Source organism: Nicotiana tomentosiformis, chromosome 5, assembly GCF_000390325.3.
Source record: "Nicotiana tomentosiformis chromosome 5, ASM39032v3, whole genome shotgun sequence".
Lineage (NCBI taxonomy): Eukaryota > Viridiplantae > Streptophyta > Magnoliopsida > Solanales > Solanaceae > Nicotiana > Nicotiana tomentosiformis.
In genome coordinates, this window is record NC_090816.1 from 85,150,868 (window position 1) to 85,173,943 (window position 23,076).

Sequence of the window (23,076 nt, forward strand, 5' to 3'; positions counted from 1 at the left end):
GCTCAACTTGTCCTTCTTTCCGAACCTCAATACACCCTTCACAGGTGACACCCGGAGCAATACTCTTTCTCCAACCATGAATGCAACATCACGAACTTTATGGTCGGTATAACTCTTTTGCCTAGACTGAGTTATGCGAAGTCGATCCTAATAATCCTGACCTTATCCAAGGCATCCTGTACCAAATCGGTACCCAACAACCGAGCCTCTCCCTATTCAAACTAGCCAACTGGCGAACGACATCGCCTATTGTATAATACTTCATATGGAGCCATCTAAATGCTAGACTGATAGCTGTTATTATAGGAAGACTGCGCAAGCGGCAAGAATCGATTCCAAGAACTTCCAAAATCCATAACACAAGCGCAAAGCATATCCTCCAATATTTGAATAGTGTGCTCGGATTGTTCGTCCGTCTGAGGATGAAATATTGTACGCAACTCAACCCGTGTGCCTAACTCACATTGTACAACCCTCCAGAAGTGTAAGGTGAACTGCGCACCTCGATCAAAAATGATAGACACGGGCACACCGAGAAGGCAGATAATCTCGCGTATGCAAATCTCTGCTAACCGCTAAGAAGAATAGGTAACTGCTACTGGAATGAAATGTGCTGACTTGGTCAACCTATCCATTATGACCCATACTGCGTCAAACTTTCTCTGAGTCCATGGGAGTCCAACAACAAAATCCATAGTGATACGCTCCCACATCCACTCAGGAATTTCTAACTTCTGAAGCAAACCAACAGGTCTTTGTTGCTCGTCCTTGACTTGCTGACAACTTAGACACCGAGCTACATATGAAACTATATCCCTCTTCATTATCCTCCACCAATAATGTTGCCACAAATCTTCATATATTTTGGCGGCACCAGGATGAATAGAATATCGGGAACTGTGTGCCTCTTCAAGAATTAATTCACAAAGCCCATCCACATTAGGCACACAAATACGACCCTGCATCCGCAGAACTCCATCATCCCCCACATCAACCTGCTTGGCACTACCGTGTCGCACCGTGTCCTTAAGGGCAAGCAAATGAGGATCATCATATTATCACTCTTTGATGCGCTCCTACAAGGAAGACCGAGCGATTGTGCAAGCTAGAACCCGACTAGGCTTTAAAACATCTAACCTCATGAACTGATTGACAAAGTCTGAACATCTGCAGCTACCGTCCTCTCACCAACCAGAATATATGCAAGGCTACCCATACAGCCTTTCTACTCAAAGCATCGGTCACAATATTGGTCTTTCCAGGGTGATACAAAATGGTGATATCATAGTCTTTCAATAGCTCTATCTTCTCTGCCTCAAATTGAGAACTCTTTGTTTGAACAGATACTGTAGACTACGATAATAAGTGAATACCTCACAGGACACATCGTAAAGGTAGTGCCTCCAAATCTTCAGCGCATGAACCATGGCTGCCAATTCTAAGTCATGAACGGGGTAATTCTTCTCATGAACTTTCAACTGTCGTGACGCATATGCAATCACCCTGCCACCTTTCATTAATACTACACCGATCCCAATGCAAGATGCATGACAATATACCGTATAAGATCCTGAACTTGTGCACAATACCAACACTGGCGCTATAGTTAAAACAGTCTTGAGATTCTGAAAGTTCAACTCACACTCGTATGACCACCTGAATGAAGCATTTTTTTCTGGGTCAGTCTGGTCAATGGGGTTGCTATTAATGAAAGCCCCTCCACAAACCAGCGATAATAACCCGCCAGACCTAGGAAAATCCGGATCTCTGTTGTTGAAGTGGGTCTAGGCCAGTTCTGAACTGCCTCAATCTTCTTACGGTCTACTTTTATACCTTCAGGTGATACAACATGCCCCCAAAAGGCAACTGAGTCTAACCAAGACTCGCATTTGGAAATTTTGGCATATAACTGACTATTTCTCAAAGTTTGAAGCACAATCCAAAGATATTGCTCATGCTCTTCTCGACCATATGTCGAGCCTTCATATAAGAGAAAACCTTGTTGGTAGAACGGCCAGGGGTCACTTTCCACTATAATCGAGACAACGCCGACATGGCAAAGGTCACCGTTTTGGCGTGACAATCCAATATAACATGATAGGGTGACAGCCAATCCATACCCAAGATAACATCAAAATCTACCATATCAAGAAGTAGAAGATCTACACGTGTCTCGAGACTCCTAGTAGTAACTACACACGAACTATAGACACAATCCATAATAATAGAATCTCCCACTAACATGGATACATGCACAAAAGCACTCAGAGAATCACGAGGCATTACCAAATATGAAGCAAAGTAAGAGGACACATATGAATAAGTAGATTCCGGATCAAATAGAACTGAGGCATCTCTATGAAAAACTGGAACAATACATTTTATCACGACATCGGATGACTCGGCCTTAGGCCTAACTAGGAAAGCATAAAATATGGGTTTGGCCCCACCACTCTGAACTACATCTCTGGGACAGGCCCTAGCTGGCTGGTCTCCACCTCTAACAGTCTGATCTCCACCTCTAGCTATATGTACCCTGTCCCTAGCCGGCTGGGCGAGTGGTGGAACAACTAATGCCAGAATCATAGCACGAGAACCCTGTTGTTGCATGCTACCCTAAGACCTAGGGCAAAATTTAGCAACGTGCCTAAGATCCCCATAAGTATAACAAGCCCTCGGATGTTATGACTACTGACCCTGGAACTGGCGATGTTGACCTGGATAACCACCCTGATAACTCTGGATCGGAGGTGCACTAATAGGAGCTGGTGATGCACTGTAAGCTAGCTGATCAGGATGAGACACAATAGGACCACAGTTCCCTGAAGCACTATGAGATGCCTGGGGTGTTAACTGAAACGACCTAGGAGGATGACCTCTACCAAAAGTACCCCTGCCTCCAGACGAGGCACCACTGAACCCACCGAACTGACGAGGCCTCTTATCAGACATCTGTCCCCTCTCAGCAAGAACCATCTCTATCCGTCTAGCAATATTTGCAGTCGCTTGAAAAGAAATATCACTTTCGGTCTCCTTGCCCGTTTGAAGCTTGATAACATAAGTGAGTCCCTCAATAAATCCCTCTCTCCCTCTCAGTAGGGAGCAATATAGTATCATGGCGAGCAAGATCCACAAAACGGGTCTCGTACATGAGTAACAGTCACACTGCCCTACTAGAGACGCTCAAATTGCCTACGGTAATCCTCTCTCAGTGTAACAAGGAGTAACATCTCTTGAAATAGCTGAGAGAACTGACCACAGGTAAGTGCAGGCAACCCAGCTGGTCTGGTTAACATATAATCTCTCCACCACCTCTTGGCGGAACCCGTCATCCGAAACACAGCAAAATCTACCCCATTATTCTCAACTATACCCATGTTTTGCAGCACCTCATGGCAGCGGTCAAGATAATCATGTGGGTCATGAGAAGGTGCACCACTGAAGTGAACTGGAAAGAGTGTCAAATCTCAATAAAGCCTAAGAAGACATGGCAGGCCTACCGCCGTCCTATGCCACAACAACCAGCTAAACTACCCCAACTGGCAGGGCTACTGGAGCCTGATACTGGGGAGCTATCTGCTCTGGAGTGGGAGTAGTGGGAGTTGTTTCTCCTCCCCTACCATGTGAGACAGTTGGTGCCACTGAAAATGTACCATTCTGGGCCACACCCTCCATAAGGCTCACCAAACGGTCTAGAGCGTCCTGAAGCACTAGAGTAGCTATGAATCCTTCCGGGACCTGAACTGGTACAACAGATACAGTCTAATATGGAACCTCCTCTTCAAAATCCACTTGAGGCTCCAAAAAAGTGTTGTTGGTCGAGCTCGAGGCTGAGCTGTACCTCTGCCTCTACCTCGGCCTATGGCGCAACCTCGGCCTCGGCCTCTGCCCCTAGTCTCAGCTGTCACTGGGGGCTCCGACTCCTGTCAGACTGTAGACGCAATGCGTGTTCTCTCCATTTGTGAAAGAACAAGAATAGAAGAGTTCAATCATCAATGATAGAATAAAATCGCACGACAAAGAAGAATAGAAGTGAAATTATTCCTAAACTTCATAGCCTCTAGAAGATAAGTACAGACGTCTCCGTACCGATCCTTCAGATTCTACTAAGCTTGCTCGTGACTCGGGAGACCTAGGTAACCTAGTGCTCTGATACCAACTTGTCACGACCCGAAATTTCCATCTTCGGGACCGTGATGGCGCCTAACATTGTACTTGCTAGGCAAGCCAACGATAGAATAATTTTAGCCATTTTTAACAATTTAATTTAAATAATAATAAGGAAACCACTAACTGGAATAAAATTTGAAAATAAGTGAACAAACAAAATAATAACGATATCGAAATACCATCCCAAAACTGGTATCACAAGTGCACAAGCTTCTAGTATAATACAAATAAGGGTCTGAATAAAAATAAAGATGTCTGAAAGAAAATACCCAATTAATATAAAATAGAAGAGGGCTTCAGAGCTGCGAACACCATGCAGCTTACCTCAAGTCTCTTATGATAGCTGAATCTGAGCAAATCTACAGTACGCCGCTGGGACCAACTCCGGTATCTGCACAAGAAGTGTAGAGGGTAGTATGAGTACAAGCTACCCCATGCTCTGTAAGTGCCGAGTCTAACTTCGACGAAGTAGTGACGAGGCTAAGGCAAGTCTCTTACATTAACTTGTACATAATAATAATAATAATAATAATAATAATAATAATAATAATAATAATAATAATAATAATAATAATAATAATAATAATAATAATAATAATAATAATAATAATAATAATAATAATAATAATAATAATAATAATAATAATAATAATAATAATAATAATAATAATAATAATAATAATAATAATAATAATAATAATAATAATAATAATAATAATAATAATAATAATAATAATAATAATAATAATAATAATAATAATAATAATAATATATAATAATAATAATAATAATAATAATAATAATAATAATAATAATAATAATAATAATAATAATAATAATAATAATAATAATAATAATAATAATAATAATAATAATAATAATAATAATAATAATAATAATAATAATAATAATAATAATAATAATAATAATAATAATAATAATAATAATAATAATAATAATAATAATAATAATAATAATAATAATAATGAAGGTAAAATAGGTAACTCACATCAACAATCGAGGCCAATTCGGCCGTCACAATTAATTATTACTTTTATCATTCTGTTGCGGCGTGCAACCCGCTCCAGCAATATAAACTTAAAAAAATCCGTTGCGGCGTGCAACCCGATCCAACAATATAATCTTTCAAATAAATTCTATTGCGATGTGCAACCCGATCCAACAATATAAATCTTTAAATAATTCTGTTGTGACTTGCAACCCGATCCGAAAGTATAATCTTTCAAATATATTCCGTTGCGGCGTGCAACTCGGTCCAACAATTTAAATTAACAACACTTATACATAAGACTACTTCAATAAATACCACAATTAATATGAAACTATTAGGCAACAAAGTATACAACAATTATAAATTATGTAGGAAATAAATTGGGGCAAGTAACTAATAAGTGTGGAATCATGGAGGAGATAGGCAATTTAATATATGAAATGCTAATTGTGAAGTAACAATTATGGCACAAAAACTAAATAAGCAGGTAGCAATTAAGGCATGAAATCAAGGCATAATAGTAGACAATGAAAATAAGAGAATCAATTAATTCATGAAATGAGGCAATTAGTGGAATATGTAGAAACATGGAAACAAGCAATTTGACAACGTATTGATAATCGTCACCTCCTCTATACGTCTCTACACATGAAATTCACATAACACACAGTTCAAGGGTTCTATTCCCTCATGTCGTGGTTAACCACGACAGTTACCTTGTTTCACAATTCAAGTGATCACTCGACCACGGCTTTTCCTTTTGAATTAGTCTCCAAACCATTCAAACCTACCAATTTGTTCATCAACAACTGAATTGGAACTTTAAAAATTATTCACAATTCGAAAGAGACTTAATTTAAGTCATTTTTGGAAAAGTCAACCAAAAGTCAACGTGGGACGCACTTTTCATAACCCGACAAAAATTTACGGAATCCAAATACCCGTTTCGATACGAGTTCAACCATATAAAAATTATCGAATTCTGACATCGTATCTCCTTTCAAATCTTCATTTTATATTTTTGGAAGATTTTACAAAAACCCTATTGTCTTCCATTCAACTCATTAATTAATGGTGTAAATAAGTATGAAATCAAGAAATATAACAAATTTCGGATAAAGAATACTTACCCAACTCAAAATCGTGAAAACTCCCTCTGAAATCACCCAAAACCGAGGTTTAAAACTTTAAAAATGAACAAAAATGTCGGACTCCGGACTTATACATTCTGTCCAGGCAAGTCGCATGTGTGAATGCGACTTGTCTTATTATTTCCAGGCAAATATTTGCAGCACCAGCCTTCAGTAAATCGATCATAACGTTTTGTAAAAATGTCCAAATGATGAATGGTTTACCTTTCTGGAAACTAGATTCAATTAACTACAACTTTTATGTGTTGATAATCTCCAAATCTCTTATAGATTGCAATATATAAGCATTCAAAAGTCAGCTTTGTGCAGCAGAAATTGTTGAACAAATGTCTAACTGATGAATGATTTATATTTCCGGAAACTAGACTCAAAGAGTTACAACTTTTATTTTTAGATAATCTCCAAATTCCCTACAGATTACGAGATATAAGCTTCCATAGTCAGCCCTGTGCAGCAGAAAATTCTCGCGACGCATTGTTGTAGCTAAACACCAGCAATTAAAAATTGTCTAGAAATGGTCTGAAACCACTCCGAAACTCACCCGAGCCCCTTCGGACCCCATTCGAACATACCAACAAGTCTCAAAATATATTACAGATCTACTCGAGGTCTCAAATCACACATAATAACGGCGAAACTATAAATCGCGCGTCGATTCAGACTTATGAGTTTATGAAATTTTTAATTTTATAACTCGCGCCGAAACATATCAAATCAATTCAGAATGAACTCATATGTTGCGTACAAGTCCCAAATGACATAACGAAGCTACTGAAATTTCTTGAACCATAATTCGAACCAGATATCATCAAAGTCAACTCTCGGTCAAACTTATAAATATTTCAAAACTTTAACTTTCTAATGTTTCGCCAAAATGCGCCGAATTGTCCTACGGACTTCCAAATCCAAATCCGGACATATGTCTAAGTCCTAAATCACCATACGAAACTATTAAAATCCTCAAAACACTATTACGGAGTCATTTACATGAAAGTCAAATCTCTGGTCAAACTTTAAAAATTCAAGCTTTATAAAATCAAACCTTTTATTTTTTTTCAAAAACTAACGGAAAACGTGCCTACGCACCTCGGAATACCTTTAAATTTTGTACACAAGTCATAAATATTGTTACAATGCTTATCAAACTCTCGGAATCTAAATCGGGACCCGGTATCAACAAAAATCCAATTATGGCAAATTTAGGAATTCTTTAAACCTTTAAATTTCTAGTTTTCGTCAAATGGTAATAATCCGAGCTAGGGACTTCCGAATTCGATTGCGGGCATAAGCCCAAGTCCCAAATTATAATACGGATCCATCGGGACTATCAGAACACTGATCCGGATCCGTTTGCTCAAAACGTTGACCAAAGTCAACTTAAATGAGTTTTGAAGCACTATTTCATATTTTTATCATTTTTTTACATAAAAAATTATACGGACTCCGAACGCAACTTGGCATAATCTAACCTTCCAACCATTATAACTCGTAATAAATATCATAAGCTTTTATAAACAATCATAATCAATGCGTTAGAGTGATTGGAATTACCTTAGGAATATTAAATCTTGAATATCAACTTTGGGGTGTTCTTGATCAACTTGAAGATTTCTAAGAACTTTCAAGATTGAATTATGTTAATACTAGTATTTAGGAGTAGTAATTAACTCAAAAGTACTCCAAAAACTTACGTTGATTAGTAGACAAAGTCCCAAGCTCAATCTTTAACTTATCCCAAAACCCCAAATTAAAATATTCCCAAAATAAATGAGGCCGCCCGTCACTGGTTTTATGCAGGTTGGATGCTGTCGCGAGGTTGTACCTCGTGATTTAAGTTTTTTCTTGCTGGTCACCTTTCACTAAAATGCACATAACTCTTTATATAATTATTCAAATGACGAACAGTTTACTTCATTGAAAACTAAAATCAAAGAGCTACAATTTAGGACCAAGAACTATGAAAAAACATGTTATAACATATAATTTATACTCATTCAAAGTCGGGTGATGTGCGACTTTGCATATCTTTTTCACTTACATTTGCACCTTCTTCCAAACTATTTTTCCTCACTTCTAAACATCCTTAATATGTCCCAAAATATGTTGCACATATATTTTAGTGTCCAATTGATGTCCTTCATACTATTAACCCTCATTCTCAACAAATTCATGTTGTTAATATACGTTAAACTCCTTAATAACCTTTAAGAACTTCAAAATTTCTTGGGGAGTTACAGTAACAGCGACTCTGAAACTGATAATATTGACTTCCATAATTTTATGCTCAATGGGGTCACAAAAATGTGTCGCAAAAAGTATGATACCCTAATCTAGAGATGTGAAAGCGAAGAGGAAAAAGTTTGGATATGATACCCGGAATCCCAACCTCGGGTCGTGATGGCGCCTAACATCCACTTACTAGGCAAGCCGACGTGAGATAGTTAAATAGCCAAATTTTAACAGTTTAAACAAGGTGATGTTAATTAATAGGAGATATCAACTCATTCTAATACAACACCAGCATAAGTCATGTAATAACATCTACTCCCAAAGATCCGGAGTCACGAGTACACGAGCTACTAGAAGTTCTACAAACAGAGTTTGAAATAAATACAGTTGTTTCAAATGAAATGAATAGTAAAAGAGGGAAGAGGAAGGGGACTCCAAGGTCTACGAACACCAGCAGATCTACCTCAAAATCTCCGTAAGCAATAATCTGGAATGACACACCTCACGCATCGCTGGGACCAATACCAAAATCTGTACAAGAAGTGCAGAAGTGTAGTATGAGTACAACCGACCCAATGTACTCTGTTAGTGTCGATCCTAACCTAATTAAACCTATACAATCATTTATATATGTACAAAACAACAACAAAACAGAGATTTAACAATGTACAATTGGGAGGGGACATGCGAAAACGGGAAAGATATGATAAATATGACAGGTATAACATCACAAGATATCCAAATAACTCATCAACCGTTTTGACTAGTTCGAAAAGACCAGGAAGCAGATGTCTATTCAATAGAAGAAGTTGTTCGACCTTTCTTTCATTTAGTTTGAACCACCGGAAACAAAAGAAAAATCAAGCTAGGAGATGACTCGTAATCGATCCGGCTGTTGGACTGTAGACCCACCCAGCCTGTATATTTCATAAGTGTTTCATTCGTGAGGATGACAGTATAAAGATGGCACGGCATCACCCTTCGTGCTTTTACTCTCATCCTTACCATGAAAAGGACATAAGTAACATGAAATGGCACGACATTACCCTTCGTGCTTTTACTCTCAATTTGCCCATGTAACAATGAATAATTGATATAGATGGCATGACATCTCACTTGGTGCTTTTACTCTCAATCTCACCATGTAATAATGAATAAATGATATAGATGGTACGACATCACCCTTCGTGTTTTAGTTGTCTTCCTCACTATGTATTAATCAATAACAAGATAATGCAATGGCACGACATCACCCTTCGTTCTTTAACACTCTCATTTACCATATAGTAAAGAAATATAAACTCGGGAGATAAATAGCGCAGAGAATGTGCTTTACGTCAAATATGATGCCAAGATACCAAAACTCAACTTTCAAAATACTCCACCATTACTAATTAAGCAATAATCATAGTAGAAATAATCAAATAAGTAATAATCTAACCTAAGCATGGATGCGAGAATTAAAAGGCAACAAATCACAAGGAAATAAGTTTCACATACATGCTTTATCCTAAAAATAACACATAAATGCTTGTAAACAACTAATTTTTGACCACACCCAAATTCTATACTATTTTAGTGTAAATATTTCTTTTAGGTCTAATCTTGATATTTTAAACTTTTATCTTACTTTTAATGGGTTGTTTTTGAATTTTTTTAATTAAAATTAAAAATTACAAAAAAAAATACATTCACATACTTATAGTACAAAATTTATTTCTATTTTCAAAGAAAAAGAAAATTTATAAAAGATATTTAGTTTCTTCTAATAAGAATTTTAAATGCAAGCTATGGTAACTATAATACAACTATTTAATTTTGTTTATGTATATAATATTTAAGTCTAAAATTGGCTAATATTTTAATCTATATATTTTACTTTCTCTTGTCTTCATTTTTAAAAAAAAAGAAGGCAAAAAGTTACTTAAATAAAGGTAACTAACGAAAAGCCAAACAAAAAGTAACAAAATAAGGAAAAAAAAAAGAATATAAGTCCTAACTAACCCCCACGATCTGCTCCTCCCAACCCCTCATTTCCCTAACTCCCTCACTTCCCCTCTTCCTCACGTCTCCCTTATAAATCCTCCCCACTTCCCCCACTTCCCCAATTCCTCACATGAGTTATAGAGTGCACACACATTTATATATATATAATTAACACTTGCATATGAAAGGGAAGCAATATTTTGGGAAGAGAGAAAACTATGAACAAAAAGGAGAAAGAGAGTTAAGAGTAGATAAAAAGAAGAGCTTGAAATCGGCTGCTTCTTCACGTAAAAGCGCCGCAATTAAATTTGTCAGCTTCACACACAAAAATAAGTAGCTTTCTTCTGCTCCCTTTAATCACTAGCTACTGGTTTTTAGCCACAAAACAGTAGCTATTCTTCACCCAAAATACCATTAAAGCAGCCTTCTTTCCCAACCAAATAGCACCAAGTTTCAGCCATGAAAAACAAGCAGAAACTCCATGAAAACGCAGCTTAAATACCAACCTAAAACTCACCTTGAATTTTCCATGGAAACAACTTAAATCCACTGTGAAAACTAGCAAGAACAGCGCGCTAAAACTCAATTTAATAGCCAAAAACGCAACTGAAACTACCCCCAAAATACAGCAACCAAAACTCACCCCAAACTCCAACGAAACAACCACCCTTTTTCACCAAAAGTCAGCAGCGAACCACCTTTGAAAACCAGTCCAAACCCAGCTGAAAATCGCCTAAAACACCACCTGAAACACCTTAAACCAACGTGAAAAAATCAGCTCAAAACCATCGACTTTCATACCTTGTCGTAGCTCCGCCGCTGCCAGTTCTTCGCTCCCAAACATCGAATAATAAGACTTGGGTCCTACTTGGGCTGTATGGTCACTTGGCTTAATTAGTTGAATAAGAAGTTGTAATACATTTCTGGACCATTGCCCATTAGTTAAGGAAGTTGGGATGTCTATTTGTCTTGAAAAATCAGAAATTGGATTAGATTTAAAACTAGTAACTTTTGTTAGTTCATGCCAGTTTGATAAATGAATTGATGGGTCAAATGAACTTACTCTTGTCCAAGCCCAAAAACCATAAATCAAAATAGCATATCTTCCTAAATCCCATAACATATAACTTTAGGAATTAAGTGAATTGCTAGTATACTTTAAGCGCGCTCGAAAATAATTGAATCATCATGATTATGTATACGTTCATGTGATATAATTACGATTTCCAAAATTAAAACCAAGGTATGCGTTCGTGCAACTTTGGACAAAACAATTTTAATAATAATAAAGTGTTATTTATTGTGTACACGTACGCGCGACATGATTTTGTCATACCAAACAAAGTGAATACATACATACGTGGTTCGTTTCAAGATAATTCCATAACTATAAACAACAAAGTAATTTAAAAGCGGTGAAAGGTAAAAATGTACATAGGTTTTAAACATGTAAAAATTAGATAATCAAGTCAAAGTATGAATTTTCAAGCGACCGTGCTAAAACTACATAACTCGGGAGTGTCTCACACCTTGTCCCGGGTTAACAGAATTCCTTACCGGTCTTCTGTATTTCGCAGACCATAAACAGAATCAAACTTCCTTGAATTGGGATTTTAAACAAATCGGTGACTTGGAACACCGGAAGTAAAATAATTCCAACTTGCGACTTTTAAAATAAATAAAATCAATCCCTTTTCAAATAATGTCACTTTAATTAGAAAAACTCTTTTCTTTCCACTATCCCCGAAAAATAGAGATGCGGCGGCGACTCTGCTGGGGAGAAAAATCCAGAATTTTTGGTTTAAGGTTTAGAATTCGAGCTTGTATGTGATCTATACTTGGCTTTATTGATTGGATGTTATTACTGTATTTGTGGGCTTAATGCGTTAATTATCGCTTATTTACCGCTTTGATATTATTTGAACTGTATTAAACTATCTTCTTACGCTTCCCTTATGTCTTCTAAATTTTTGGTGCACACGTGCATGTGGCCCACTTTTCTGTTAGAGGTCGTACCAATTAGAATGGAGTTGGTTCAGTAACTAAGCCGGGTAGACTTTCGTGCTCCCAGTACGTTGCTCCCAGCACGGCTCGAGCTGTCTGCTTGAGTAAGCCAGGTCTAAAATTCTCCCCTTAGGATTTAAACCTAGAATAACATAGCCTCATGTCGGATCCCTAGTAGGAACGTTTATTTGCATCATGTATATTTGACTTTGGGGACTCAACACAAGGGTTGGGTCCATCTAGGACAGGTGTACTTGAAAATTATGAGACCATTCTGATGCATCTTATGTGCTACTTATGCATTTTGTTGATTCGGTTTGTACATGTTGACCGGCTTCTAAAAATATGGAGAAAATTGAGGAAAACCTAGAAGGGAGAAAATAGGAGAGAGAAAATTTACTCGATTTTTGAAAAATCCCGATATTTCAAAAATCCAAAAACCCTGTCAAAGTTTTACCCCAAAAAGATTATTAGAAAATAAGCCTAAAGATTTTCAAAAAGTGTCATCTCATTCCTGAAACATTTACGAACTACGGGGGTCTAATTTTCACCGGATGTGAGGAGATACGTAGGCAACAATTATCGGGTCCGGCCCCAATTTCAAAAAAAAAGTCAAAAAATATTTTCCTGTAATTCTTTCTTTGAGACATTAAATCCAAAAGTCAAAAAAACAAATTTAATTAAATTAAGTTTTTCTTGCGAAAATTTCAACAAAATTCTTGAAAAATTGATTGAGCTCCAAAAAATAAAGAGAAACTGAAAATCCAAAAATGTTCATTCTTCTTCGGTCGTTTATCTTTCGAAAACCAAAAAAAAAAAAACTCAAAACCTAAAAATATTTTCGTAGAAGTTTTTATAAAAAAAGAAGTCTTTCTTTCGAGATTTCCCGAATATTTAAAAACAATAAATCAAAACCCCAAAGTATTTTCTTTACTATGAGCTTTTACGACATAATTTTTATAATTAAAAAAATGGCTCAGTCTATTCTCGATCTGCCTGAACTACGTAATGATCTGATTCATGGTTAATATGATACGTAGGCAACCTCTAACGGGTTCGATCAAAACTATTTTTAAATCGCAAAATAGAAGAAGAAAAGAATAAGAAAAGAGAGTGTTAAAGTAAAAATAAAATAAACCAATAAGCCGGAATGAAGCATGAAGCCTTCTATGCTCATTTTAGAAATGAAAATGGCATTAGGTGCATGACATACAAAGCGTGTAAAATACCTGACTCTAACATGTTTATTGTTTGTCATGTAAAGATAAAGTTAAACAAATGTGGTTGGTTTGTGATTTAAATTGGAGACTCATCCTTACAACACGAGATCAAAAAGAAAAAGTAGAATGGTAAACAACAGTGAGAATGAGTCAGGTAATTATGATGTCCGAAGACAATTGGTCGAACAAGATTCAGGATTAGTAGAAGAGGTGAGAGTGTTGAAGCAACAATTGACAGAGATGTACCAAGCCTAGTTGAACAGATAGGCACCGCCCCCACTACCCATAGGGCATTCGGATAATCTTCATAATATGTCAGTGCCCATCCTCATAGAAAGTAACCCATTATACCAACCTGGATTCAGTCTGAACATTAACCATCCCATTATCTCCAGTACCTCCATTCCACGTCCTCCAGCCACACCCCTTAGAAATCACCCGCCTACTATACCCATTATCCATACTTTCACTGTACCTCAACCAACTCTTACTCAAAAGTCCAACAATGATCCCCAACTCAATGCTCATGATGCCCAACATTACTCTCCAAAACTGACTCAAGGTTCCAGATTCATACAAGCATATTCCTCAGAACGTATTTCCAATTGAGATTGAAAAGCCCGACAAGAATATGGAATAAGAGGAAATGACCAGAAAAATGAAGAGTTTGGAACAAACCATGAGAAACATACATGGCTTGGGAGGCCACAAAAGTGTTTTATTCAATGATTTATACATGTTCCCCCATGTTCATTTTCCACCCAGCTTCAAGACCCTCAAGTTTGATAAGTACGATGGGCATGGTAATCATGTGGCCCATCTAAAGAGGTATTGTAATCAATTGAGGGGAGCAGGAGGCCAAGAAGAATTGCTCATGGCCTATTTTGGGGAAAGTTTGACAGAAATTGCTTCAGAGTGGTTCATAGATCAAGACATGTCTCACTGGCATGTTTGGAACTATATGGCTTAAAATTTTGTCCAACAGTTCCAGTACAATATTGATATAGTACCAGACTGCCCCTCTCTTGTCAACATAAAGAAGAAACTGGTAGAAAACTTCAGAGAATATGCAATCAAATGGAGGGAGCAGGTTGCTAGGGTCAAACCACCAATGAAAGAAACAGAGATTATTGGCTATTTTCTCCATGCTGAGGATCCTGATTATCTCCATTACATGTTAGCCGTCATTGGCAAACCTTTTGCTGAGGTGATTAAGATTAGAGAAATAGTTGAGAATGGCATGAAGACAGGAAGAATATTGAGTCAGACCGCCTTTAAAGCCACACTGCATGCCATCTAGAATGGGTCAGGGGGTTTGGTAAACACAAACATGAGAGAAGAGAGAGCCATGATGTATTCAAGCTCGAGGGAGGCAACAAGTCATTCAACCAATCATATATGCCACCCAGAACTTTGCAACATTACTACCTGCATCACGATATTACATATGCCATGGCACCGCCTCACTATGCAGTGATGATCGCATAACCTTACACGCGTGTACAAAATCACACCCATAGGCAAGCTCCACCTCCCAGAAATGCCGGTCCCTACCAAGCTCCATATAATCCCCAACAATATATTTCCCAATACAATCCCCGCCTAAGAGTGTCTCGTAGAAGGAATCAATTCACCCTTATTGGCGAATCGTATTCAAGTTTGTTCCAAAAGCTAACCAGGCTAGGTCTGCTGCAGCCAATGGCCCCGAACCAGCTAAACCCTGAGTCCCCCTCACACCGAGCTGATGCTAGATGTGAATACCATTCTCGAGAAGTGGGACATGATACTGAGGACTGTTGGACTCTCAAAAGAGCATGAGAGGACCTTATTGAGGTCAAGGCAATAGTTCTTAGGGAAGAAGTGGCCCCTAATTGACAAACAATCATTTTCCTACTCACAACAATGGGCCGGTCGTTGGAATAATCTGTGATAATTGAGAGTTTGATCTGGCACTAAAAGCCATTGTAGCCATTGCCGCGACAGAAGAGAAACCTAAAAAGGTTGCCAAGCCATGAAAAGTTCTCTATCGGATGGGAATCTCGATAGTCAGTCTTGTTGTCCTTTCTGCGTCTAGATTATTTGAGGGTGTAATCCGAATATTTTATTTTATTGTCTTACTTTCTGATGTAAACCCTTCAATCTTAAAATGCAAAGAAATGAAATCAATATTTCACTGTCAATGAATGTCTCTTTTCTTAATCTTGTCCCTTTCTTATTCTCTTTTTTAGTTATGTTAATATAGATTTTAATAACATGACATGCTTGCAGACTTCATACCTAGATCCTAAAATGCTGTCAAACTTCGAAATATTGAATCAAGAAGCAGAATATGTTGAAGATAAGGCGTGCAAGAAAATAAACAGAGAATTGGAATAGTAAGCCTAAATCAAATCCAAATGAAGCCGCCCTTACTTGATTGGTTTATGGCACTTAAGTCGTGATACCAACAGAAATCAAAGCTCAACCAGGGCCTTTCCTCTAAAATCCGCATCCAAACCAATCGAATCTAACTAAATATCATTCAAACAAATCAAAATAAGTTTTAGAAACTACTCATGAGTGAAAAAGATTCAGTCTTTAATGATTTCGGAAAAAGTCAAAAAAAAGTCAACCCCGACCTCGCTTGGTCAAAACCCGAGATTCGGACCGAAACTCAATCACCCATTCACCCCCGAGCCCGGTTATGTAATTAGTTGCAAAATCCGACCTCAAGTTGAGGTCTAAATTCTAAATTTACAAAAGTCCCTAATTCTACCCAAACCCCTAATTTTTACTATGGAAATTCTAGATTTGATGTTGAAAACCTATGAGATGTAATGGGTAATTGAATAAAATAGATTAAAGTCACTAACCAATGAATTTACGAAGAAAATATCTTGGGAAAATTGCATCTAGCTTGTTTAGGGTTGAGAGTTTGAAAGAAATGAGATAAATCCCGTTTTTCACAGCTTTTGTCCTAGCGCAGATGTAGCAAATGCGACCTGGGGTTCGCAAATGCGAGAAATACTTCGAAAATATGAAGAATCCCACATCTATGTTGTCATCACATTTGCGATGATTTTGTTCGCAAATGCGAAGTGGGACTTGCCGCAAATGCGACCAATGTGATCGCAAATACGAACCAGCTTCCCCCAGCACCCCACCGCAAATGCGAACTATTTGTTCGCAAATGCGTACCTAACACTATCAAAAATGCGACACCAAAATCGCAAATGCGAGTACTGCAACATGTGGAAAATAAACCAGCAACTCCCAACTCTATCCAACACTCCGCTATGCGTTCGAAACTCACCCGAGCCTTCGGGACTCCAAACGAAACATGCACACAAGTCCAAAAATATCATACGAACTGACTCGCGCGATCAAAATACCAAAATAATACCTAAAACTACGAATCAGACACCAAAACGAAGGAAAGAGTTAATGAAACTTAAGAACATGCAATTTTTCAACCGGACGTCCGAATCACGTCAAATCAACTCCGTTTCGCACCAAAGTTTTCAGACAAGTCATAAATACTGTAATGAACTTACATCAAGTTTTGGAACCGAAATCCAAACGCAGTAGTAACAAAGTCTACTTACGGTCAAACTTAGGAATTCTCTAAACCTTTAGATTTCTAGTTTATAACAAATTACTTTAATTCAAGTTAGGGACTTCCTAATTCGATTCCGGGCATACGCCCAAGTACCAAATCATGATACATACCCACCGGTACTGTCAAAACAATGATACGGGTCCATTTACACAAAACGTTGACCGTAGTCAACTCAAATGAGTTTTAAGGCACGATTTCACATTTTCATCAATTTTCTCGTAAAAACCTTCCGGAAAAAAGATACAAATTGTGCACACAAATTGAGGAAGGCTAAACGAATATATTCGAGATCTCGGAACACAGAAATAAAGGGTAAAACTATAAATGACCTATCAGGTCATCAAGTTCTCCACCTCTAAAACAAACGTTCGTCCTCAAACGGACATAGAAAGGTACCTGGACTAGTGAAAAGGTGTGGATATCAAGTCCGCATGACCGACTTGGACTCCTACGTGGCTTCCTCGATCGGCTGACCTCTCCACTGCACTCGAACAGACGGATAACTCTTAGACCTCAACTGTAGGACCTGCCAAGCTAGAATAGCCACCGGCTCCTCCTCATAAGTCAAATCCTTCTCCAATTGGACTGAGCTGAAATGTAACACATAGGACGAATCACCATCATACCTCCGGAGCATGGACACATGGAACACCGGATGAACTACTGATAAACTAGGTGGCAATGCGAGCTTGTAGGCAACCTCACCCACACTCTCAAGAATCTCAAAGGGTTCGATATACCTAGGGCTCAACTTTCCTTCTTTCCGAACCTCATCACACCCTTCATGGGTGAAACCCAGAGCAATACCCTTTCTCCAACTATGAATGCAACATCACAAACTCTGCAATCGGCATTACTCTTCTGCCTAGACTGAGCGGGGCGAAGTCTATCCTGAATAATCTTGACCTTATCCAAGGCATCCTATACCAAATCTGTACCCAACAACCAAGCCTCACCTGACTCGAACCATCCAACTGGCGAACGATACCGCCTCCCGTATAATGCCTCATAAGGATCCATCTGAATGCTTGACTGGTAGTTGTTGTTATAGGCAAACTCCGCAAGAGGCAAGAGTTGATCCCAAGATCCCCCGAAATCCATAACGCAAGTGCGAGGCATATTCTCCAATATCTGAATAGTGCGCTCGGACTGCCCGTCTGTCTGGGGGTGAAATATTGTACACAACTCAACCCCCGTGCCCAACGTTGTACGACCCTCCAAAAGTTCTAGGTGAACTGCGTCCCTCGATTAGAAAAGATAGACACAGGCACACCCTGAAGATGGACTATTTAGCGGATATAGATCTCAGCCAACCGCTCTGATGAATAGGTAACTACAACTGGAATGAAATGTGCTGATTCGGTCAACCTGTCTATAATGACCCATACTGCGTCGGACTTCTTCTGAGTCCGTGGGAGTCCAACAATAAAATCCATAGTGATACGCTTCCACTTCCACTCAGGAATCTCTAACCTCTGAAGCAAACCACCAGACCTCTAATGTTCGTACTTTACTTGCTGACAACTTAGACACCGAGCTACATATGTAATTATATCCTTCTTCATCCTTCTCCACCAATAATACTGCCACAAGTCCTGATACATCTTAGAGGTACCCGGATGAATAGAATACCGGGAACTATGGGCCTCCTCAAGAATCATCTCACGAAGCCCGTCCACATTGGGCACACAAATACGGCCCTGCATCCGCAGAACCCCATCATCTCCAATAGTAACATGCTTTGAACCACCGTGCCGCATCGTGTCCTTAAGGACAAGTAAATGGGGATCATCATACTGACGCTCTCTGATGCACTCATACAAGAAAGACCGAGTGACTGTGCAAGCTAGAACATGATTGGGCTCCAAAATATCTAACCTCGTGAACTGATTGGCCAAATCTTGAATATCTGCAGTAAGTGGCCTCTCACCAACTGGAATGTATGCAAGGCTACCCATACTCATAGCCTTTCTACTCAAGGCATCGGTCACCACATTGGCCTTCCCGAAATGGTACAAAATAGTGATATCATAATTTTTCAACAGCTCCAACCACCTTCTCTGCCTCAAGTTGAGATCCTTTTGCTTGAACAAATACTGAAGACTCTGATGATCCGTGAATACCTCGCATGACACGCCGTAAAGATAGTGCCTCCAAATCTTCAGTGCATGAATAATGGCTAACAACTCCAAGTCATGAATAGGGTAATTCCTCTCGTGAACCTTCAACTGCCGCGATGTGTACGCAATCACAATGCCATCCTGCATCAATACCGCACCAAGACCAATACGAGATGAATCACAATACATCGTGTAGGATCCTGAACCTTTGGGCAACACCAACATTGGCGTCATAGTCAAAGCAGTCTTGAGCTTCGGAAAACTCAACTCACACTCGTCCAACCATCTGAACGGGGCACCCTTCTGGGTCAATCTAGTCAATGGGGATGCTATGGATGAAAACTTCCCATGAACCGGCGATAATAACCCGCCAAACCCAGGAAACTCCGGATCTCTGTAGCTGAAGCAGGTCTAGTCCAGTTCTGAACTGCCTCAATCATCTTAGGATCCACCTTTATGCCCTCTGCCAATACAACATGCCCCAATAAGGTGACTGAGTCTAAACAAAACTCACACTTTGAGAACTTGGTATATAACTGGTTATCTCTTAGAGTCCGAAGTGCAATCCAAAGATGTGGCTCATGCTCCTCTCGACTGCGGGAGTAGATCAAGATATCATCAATGAATACAATCACAAAAGAATCCATGTAAGGCTTGAACACCCGGTTCAACAAATCCATAAATGTTGCTGGGGAATTTGTCAGCCCAAATAACATCATTAGGATTTCATAATGCCCATACCAAGTTTGAAAATCCGTCTTAGGGACATTGGATGACCTAATCTTCAACTGATGGTAGCCAGACCTCAAATCAATCTTCAAAAACACTTTGGCACCCTGAAGCGGATCAAATAAGTCATCAACACTTTGGCACCCTCGACAGCAGATACTTGTTCTTGATAGTGACTTTGTTTAACTACCGATAGTCTATACACATCCTCATTGACCCATATTTCTTTTTCACGAACAACACGGGCGCACCCAAGGCAAGACACTACGCCTAATGAATCAATTATCCAACAAATCTTATAATTGCTCATTCAATTCCTTCAACTCCGGCGGGGCCATACGGTATGGTGGAATAGAAATGAGCTAGGTTCCCAGAGCCAAATCAATACAGAAGTAAAGATCCCTATCGGGTTGCATCCCCGGGAGATCTGCAGGAAACACCTTTGGAAACTCATGAACAACTGGTACTGAATTCATGGAAGGAACCTCCGCACTAGAATCGCGGACATAGGCCAAATAAGCTAGATATCCCTTCTCGACCATACGTTGAGCCTTCACATAGGAAATAACTCTACTGGTAGAGTGTCCATGAGTCCCTCTCCACTTTAATCGAGGCAACCACAACATAGCTAAGGTCAATATCTTGGCGTGACAGTCCAATATAGCATGATAAGGTGACAGCTAAGCCATACCCAAGATAACATCGAAATCTACCATATCAAAAAGTAGAAGATCTACGCTAGTCTCAAGACTCCCAATAGTAATCACACACGAGCGATAGACACAACCTACAACAATAGAGTCTCCCACATGCATGGAAACATGCACAGGAGCACTCAAAGAATCACGAGGCACAACCAGATATGAAGCAAAATAGGATGACACATAGGAATAAGTAGATCCCGGATCAAATAGAACTAAAGCATCTCTATAGCAAACTGGAACAATACTTGTGATAACGACGTCACATGACTCGGCCTCATGTCTAGCTAGGAAAACATAACATCGAGCTGGGACCCACCACTCCAAACCACGTCTCTAGGATGGCCTCTAGTTGGATGGTCTCCACCTCTAACAGCCTGACCTCCACCTCTAGCTGACTGAGCGGGCGGTGGAGTAACCAGTGCCAGAATCATGGCACGAGAATCCTATTGCTGCACAATGCCCTATGACCGGGAAAAAAATCTAGCAATGTGCCTCAGATCACCACAAGCATAACAAGCCCTTGATTGTTGTGACTATTGACGATTGAACTGGCCCTGTCGACCTGGGTAATCACTCTGATAACTTTGGATTGGAGGTGCACTAATAGGAGCTGGTGGTGCACTGTAGGCTAGCTGCTCAGGATGACACATATAAGGACCACGGCTCCCTGAAGCACTGTGAGATGCCTGAAGCGCTGAATGTAATGGCCTGGGAGGATGGCCTCTACCAAAAGTACCCTTGCCTCCAGATGAGGCACAGCTAAAACTACCGGAATGACGAGGCCTCTTATCTGATACCGGCCACCTCTCTTGAGCAAAAACCAACTCGATCCGTCTAGCAATATCTATGATTTTTTGGAAAGAAATATCACTCACGGTCTCCTTGGCCATCTATATCCTGAGAGTGAAAGTGAGCCCATCAATAAATATCCTCACTCTCTCCCTCTCAGTATGAAGCAAGATAGTGGCATGACGAGCTAGGTTCATAAATCAAGTCTCGTACTGGGTGACAGTCATACCACCCTGCTGAAGACGCTCGAACTGTATGCGGTACTCCTCTCTCAGACTGACAGGAATGAACTTCTCTAGAAATAGATGCGAGAATTGATCTCAGGTAAGTGCAGGCGACCCCGATGGTCTAGTCAATATAAAATCTCTCCATCATCTCCGGGCGGAACCAGTCATCTGAAATGCTACAAAATCGACCCCATTGGTCTCAACTATACCCATGTTGCACAATACCTCGTGGAAACAGTACAGGAAATTCTGTGGGTCCTCAGAAGATGCACCAATAAAATGAACAGGAAAGCACTTGGTAAATTTATCTAACCTCAACATAGCCTCCGAAGACAAAGCAGGCCTATCACCGGCCTGTGCTATAATAACTGGCTCAACCACCCTAACTGACGGGGCTGCTGGAGTCTGATACATAGGAGCCACCTGCTTCGGGGTGTGAGTAGCGGTAATCTGTGCCCGAGAGATAGCTGGTGCCACCGAAAAGGTTCCGGTCTGGGCCACACTCTTTATAAGGCCCACCATACAGACTAGACTGTCCTGAAGCACTGGAGTGGCTATGAACCCTTTAGGAACCTGAGCTGGTCTGAAGGGTACAGTCTGAGGTGGAAATTCCTCCTCAAAATCTACTTGAGGCTCCACTATGGGTGGTAGTGCTCGAGCTCTAGGCTGAGCTCTGCCTCTGCCTATGCCTCATCCTCTGGCTCGGACTCGGCCTCGACCTCTGCCACTAGTAGTAGCTGCTACAGGGGGCTCCGACTCTTGTCTGGCTGTAGATGCAATGCGTGTTCTCACAATTTGCGAGAGAACAAGAATGGAAGGGTTCAATCATCAATGATAGAATAAAAATCGCACAACAGAGTAAGAAAGAAGTGATATTTTTCCTAAACCCCATAGCCCCTGGAAGATAAGTACAGACGTCTCCGTACCGATCCTCTAGACTCTGCGACACTTGCTTGTGACTTGTGACACTTAAGCAACATAGTGATTTGATAAAAATTTGTCACGACACGGAATCCCAACCTCAGGATCGTGATGTCGCCTAACATCCACTTACTAGGTAAGTCGACGTGAGATAGTTAAATAGCTAAATTTTAATAGTTTAAATAAGGTGATGATAATTAACGAGCGATAGGAACT